Here is a 6,054-nt window from a genome sequence, read left to right as displayed (position 1 = left end):
TATTATACATTTAATTTTACTTCTGAGACCAGTGAAATATATGCCAATTTTATTAGAAAGGTGCATGTATAATTATCCAATAGCATGATTTATCTGCAACAAACACTAAAGGGCAAGAAAGAAAAGAAGAAAACATTAATGCTGTGGTTCTTAGAGTTCCATTAGAGTTACACATTCATTATCCACTGAAAGTTGTATTTCTCTATTGAAGTGTAAAAGAGAAACTCTCATAAATTATGTCAGAAACAAAGAAAGGCCCCACCCAAATATGTGGGATAATTAATTTAAAGTTATTACCGGGACTTGAAAAAAGCAATCATATGTAATGGGTTGGAAAAAAAATACTTTTTAATCGCGCTTCTATAGTTTGACAATGCTGACTATTCAGAGTTTTGCCTGACAGGTGAGCTACCATAAATTCCTTGAAGTCCTAGTTATTACTGAAGCCAAATGTGTGTCTCTTGTCAAGAGTCCATTTTATTTATACTTGTTAAGACATCATTCATAGACTAGTTACCGCTTTCAGTTTTGATACTAAATAGAATGAAATTAATCTATTATTATTCGTCCTATTTATACATTTATACTGAATGATTCGGTCTACCTTCATAACACATCTCATCAACAATACTCGATAAAGAGTTGAATTAGCTTCCATGCTGCGTTGTATTTATTTTGTCATGTTCCAATAGCAGGAATATTAAATAGGAATTCCTTAAAACAGATTTATATTCACTCCTATGCCTTTATATAGAATATCAGTACATATACTGTATTTCTTAAGATTTGGTTACTTTATAAACAGTATGTTAGTGCAAGAACTCTTTTTTTCATATTTAATAATTCTGGCATGTGTCAATAAATATGCTTGAGACCTCTGTCTCTCTGAATTACGCTTTACTAACTGGAAAAATATTCCAAATTTATATTTTAAAAAAGTATTAAAATATCCTCACAATTTAGAGCATAACAATTCCCGAAATAATCATCCTACATTAAATTATTAAGATAAAAATGATTCAATCTATCGCTTGTAAAAATACCTTTATGGTCCTAATAAATTAAGAAATAATTTACATCCAACAGATTTATTTTAAAATGGCCTGCAGTTATTATTTTGAATTTTATTGTACCTTAATAAATTGAGTTAAGGTACAATACAATTTCATCAAGTTTCAAACAAAGTAATTTCATCTTTCCAACAGGGGAACAATAAATACTTAAAGTAATGCTAAACTCGAAAAACCTATTGATGCAACTTAATTTTATATTCTATACCACTGGCACCAAAAAAAAAGTGTCCTATTGTTCATAGTGATTCAAGATGAATAGTTTCTTAGTGTTTGTCCATTCCACTTTTTTTTATTGTCCTTCCCATTTCTATTTCTCTCATTTTTAGTAGGTACTTCACATGTAGTATATGTTTTACTTTAATACATATAATGACCATGAAGATATTTGGATATGTCTTACAAAATTCTTGCTGAAGACCACTGTGGTAACATTCTGCCGCATCTGTAGTTTGTACATTTTGAAATTTTCGTGCTTCAGCTCAGAATTCAGGCGGGGGGAGGGGAGGTTGATGTGCCAATGTAGTTTTCCAGAATATAATAATATTCAAAACATTCTCTAATAGGAGGGGCCTCTGATATTAGCTCTGCAAAAAATCTGATACTGGTACTTCTGTTGCTGGTAAATAAGAAAGAACGAAATATAAAAATTTTTAACCACTTTCGAATTTCAGGTGCTTTGTGTCTCAGCTGCTGGTTTGACGTACGGTTTGTTTCCTTTAATTTTCCAGAGCAAAACTGTCCTAAGCGAAATTTACACTCTGTAATTTTAACACTGGGAACATTTATTTTGGTAGCATTGTGTGATGCTATTTCATAATATAACAAGAGCTTTGAAATGATTAACTGCTAACTACTACCTGGGTGAAAGTAGCACTGAAGCAGTTCCTGTGATTTCTGAAGTGAAAACTGTTCAATTTATAAGGATTTTTTTTGTGGAGATGCAGTTGATTGTATATGCAAGGTGTAAAAGTGCCTAAACTAACTGACCCCAATGCTGTCATGAAGGCCACACGAGGCCATATATCGTATGGAACCTACAATTTTTTTTAATTAATCGTATGGAACCTACAATTTTTTTTTAATTAATCATATGGGGAAATGAAAATTTTGTCTGTAAGGAGCCATACGGCATATGGGTGCCTAAGTTTTGTACATGGAGATCTATACAGATCTTAGATCATCTCTTGCTGTTCCTACTGTACCTACCAGTATTTTGTTTGATGTTCATAAACAAAAAATTATCCACCTTTTCGGCACTGGAATCCAGAATTATATAAAATAATGGTTGAAAAACGAGAAGTGCTGCAAATATACACTCCAGGATTCATCGAGACAAGTGTGCATCAATGGTGGTGCTACATGGTGTATTCTTTAAATCAAACTTGTACAATTAAATTGTAAAGCAAAACAATTTTACTTCTTCTTTAATATTAAAAAAAAAATAATTAAATGACAATTGGAGAGATAGAGAGAGGAGAGTAAAATATATTTCAAGGGAGAAAACAAGGGGTGGGATGCATGGCCAAGAAAAAAATTACCATGACAGCACCGACCAAACCTAACCTGTTACAGACTCATGTATGCAAGGTGAAGAAGCTGAGTATGAAGGAAACTACCTCAGCGCTAATCAAGATTTTCTGGTATAACTCCCTGCAAAGTTGATTTGAATAATTTATAGGGAAAAATTGTTCCGGGGCCGGGCATCGAACTCGGGACCTTTGGTTTAACGTACCAACGCTCTACCAACTCAGCTACCCGGGAACTCTACCCGGCACCGATATATTTCAAGGGAGAAAACAAGGGGTGGGGTGCATGGCATAGTGCAGCGCTAGTTTAACTCTTATAGATGAACTATATATATATATATATATATATATATATATATGTATAAAGAACTTCAAGTGTCAATATTGTCTCAAAGGTTTCTGTGTAACAAACTTCATTTAGAAATGTCCATCTGCGATTATGTTAACTGCAGAAGAAGGAAGAAATATTGTCGTAATATGAAGTTACTCAAATTTTCAATTAAGGACAAGGAAAGGCTACAAAAATTATTTTTGATTTCACCCTTATAAATTGAACGATTTTCACTTCAGAAATCACCGTAACTACCTCAGCACTAGTTTATGTAATTTAAGGACCAGTATAAATGAAATTTGATTAAAGTGAGAAAGAAATTCGTAAGGGAGGCGATCAGGAGGGATTGAGGTTGTCTACTAATTCGTTACAAACAACTATTATAGACTATTTCATTTGACTAACGATGATTTGTAGAGAGCAAAATACCTACAGTAGGGTAAATAATCTAAATCAGTACGTTTATGAGAACGGATATAAAAGTGCCAGGAAAATAACAGATTTACCGTATATTGCAATTAACTCTGCATTGGCAGAGAAACCGCATAGGGTATCGTAAATCTACTGAAAATTAGAAAATTGTGTAAAAAAATGCATTCAGAGCGAATTTTCCAGCCTGATATCATCTCGCCCACGTTATGGACATAATTCAATACCGTAAGACTGATATGAAACGAATACTAGAACAATTTGTTAACCAAAGACGATGTTCAGTAGTTATTTAACAACATACAGAGCAAATAAAAAAACAAACGCATATTCTAGCAAAAAAGTTCAGATGAAAAGAAAATGATTTGTACGACCGCTTACTCGTAAAAAGAACACTGCCAGCTGTGTAGCCTACATGAAGCAATATATCAGGCCTACGTTATGAACACGTTGAATTTCATGTGGACGAGAAACGTACAGTTATTATTTATCTGCTTCCATATCGCATCATATAATACACCTGTAAAATGAAAACATGTAGGCCTAGCAAAGAGGAAACATGTTTGGGGGGGGGGGGGGAGTTGTAATTCTTCCCCTATCGGATAAATTTCAGAAGACGAATACCTGCTTTTCCTTCATATTAAAAAATTGTAATCTTGTGCACACAAAATAAATTAGTGCCTTTTCGTGAGCATCATGATGTACATTCAACAAACGCAGACAAATCTGCTCTTTTTAGTATTTTGTGTTAATTGTTGCTAGTGAGGTATTGTATACTGAAAATTAAAAACAATTAGATATCGTACATCAAATGATGACAGATTATATATTGAACGCAAACAACATTATATCAGCCATGTACCAAAATGTCATCTATGTGTGTTGATAAATTTGGGTAAAACAAGCTTCTGTATGCTACAATTTAGCGACACATCAAAGTAACATAACCTCACATTACAATGAGAAAGATATTTGGAGGTGGCATGACGTAAAAAAGTCATCTCACGGTCGTATTACTCTATGTACTTTTCAGGTACTCTGCCATCTAGTGTTGGTTATTGCAAGCTCATTTCTCGACACTAGCGACGCATAGCGTCCGTTATTTTCCAGTTGCGTCTAAATTTAATATAAGCTTGGTCAATCTGTTTTATATATGATCTAGGCTATTATTTATATAACATATTGCAGTAATAACATCGGCATCTGGAATCTTGATTTTTTCACGGCTTCCTTAATGTTACTTGCATTACAAATGCAGTAACTTTTGTGGTGTTGTAGAGTTTACTTAATTTTTGCAAATATTTAAAAACAATAATTAAGAGTGCAATTTAAGTGAAATTGCAGTGGTAAGTTTCCAATTTATAATTATTACTATGTTAAACGTATCTAAAGATAATATGTTAAAAGCCTAAAGCAGTAAAATGAATATGGCGCTTAAGCGGTAAGAAGAGGGAAATTGTTATGTGTGTTACGTTGGGAATACTGAATGTGGTATTTCACACTTACCGCGTATTGGTTTTGTGCGGAAAGCAAGCAAATACGCACGATCTCGCACAAAATCAATTACACTAACCAACAATATCGTCATAGTCTGTACTTTTTCTTAGACATCTTGCCGTAATGTGTGATGTCTTATACAGTACGTACGTAATTTAGTTCGCGCACAGGAGCAATGTCTTATTAAAAAAATTCCCAAAATACCCAGAAGCAAACATTCTCATTGGGGCTAATAAAAAAGTGATTTTTTCCCCACTATGTCAATAATGTCGAAACAAGTGCTTATACGATTTTGAACACTCGGTCGCAATTACGAGGCCGTCCAAAAAGTGATTTTCCCTGGGGCCGTTTACAGAAAGAAAGCACAATTTCATGGAAAGATTTATTGAAACAGATACAGAAACTGTTGTGCTAATTTTCAACATATTCCCCACTGGAATTCAAACATCTGTCGTAATACAGATGTAAGAGGTCAATGAATTCAGCGTATGTGAACAGCCTAGTGCCTTCTTCTCTGGCTACAACGTTGCGATGTCGTTGCATCGTTCAGTGTCTTGAAATAGTGGTTTTTATATGAAATTTACACGAAAACCAACCATGTCATTAAAATAACAGAGGGATTTTCTATCGATATGGACAAAGAAATCGGTCCAACTCACAATAGTTATCGAGTACAGTAACATAGTGTTAAACATTTGGGGTAAAAAAATGAAAAAAAAAAAGTTCTCTTACCTGAGAAAACTATGAACACTCCATCACTATGGTTTTACAGTTTTTTTGTTACATTCAATATGAGCTATTCATTATAAAAATTTGCAAGATTATTTCACTTCCTTTCTGTATTATAATACAACAGTATTGATTTTTTAGAATAATATAAAATTAGATCTAGTCATGAACACAACGCTCATAATTAGGACAGTTACACCTTAGTCTCAACAGTAATAATAACTGAAGACCTCCCCGGAACAAGGATGCAAAATCAAATTCTTAAAATATGTAATGTAAGTGGAAAAAGTAACTTTAAAGCATTTATTTTTAACAATAAATTATTGCGTTCAATGGCTGAATAAACTTGCATCCTTTCTTAGTTAAATCAGGTTAAATGGTTGTGATAGTAAATAAAGGCCTAATGAAATATGCTCCTTTTCCTTTCTCTTGAAACATGAATTACAGCTTTGTTGGTTACATCTGAATG

The sequence above is a fragment of the Periplaneta americana genome, chromosome 17, assembly GCF_040183065.1.
Source record: "Periplaneta americana isolate PAMFEO1 chromosome 17, P.americana_PAMFEO1_priV1, whole genome shotgun sequence".
NCBI lineage: Eukaryota > Metazoa > Arthropoda > Insecta > Blattodea > Blattidae > Periplaneta > Periplaneta americana.
The sequence above is the reverse complement of the archived record's forward strand: the minus strand, read 5'-3'. Positions refer to the sequence as shown.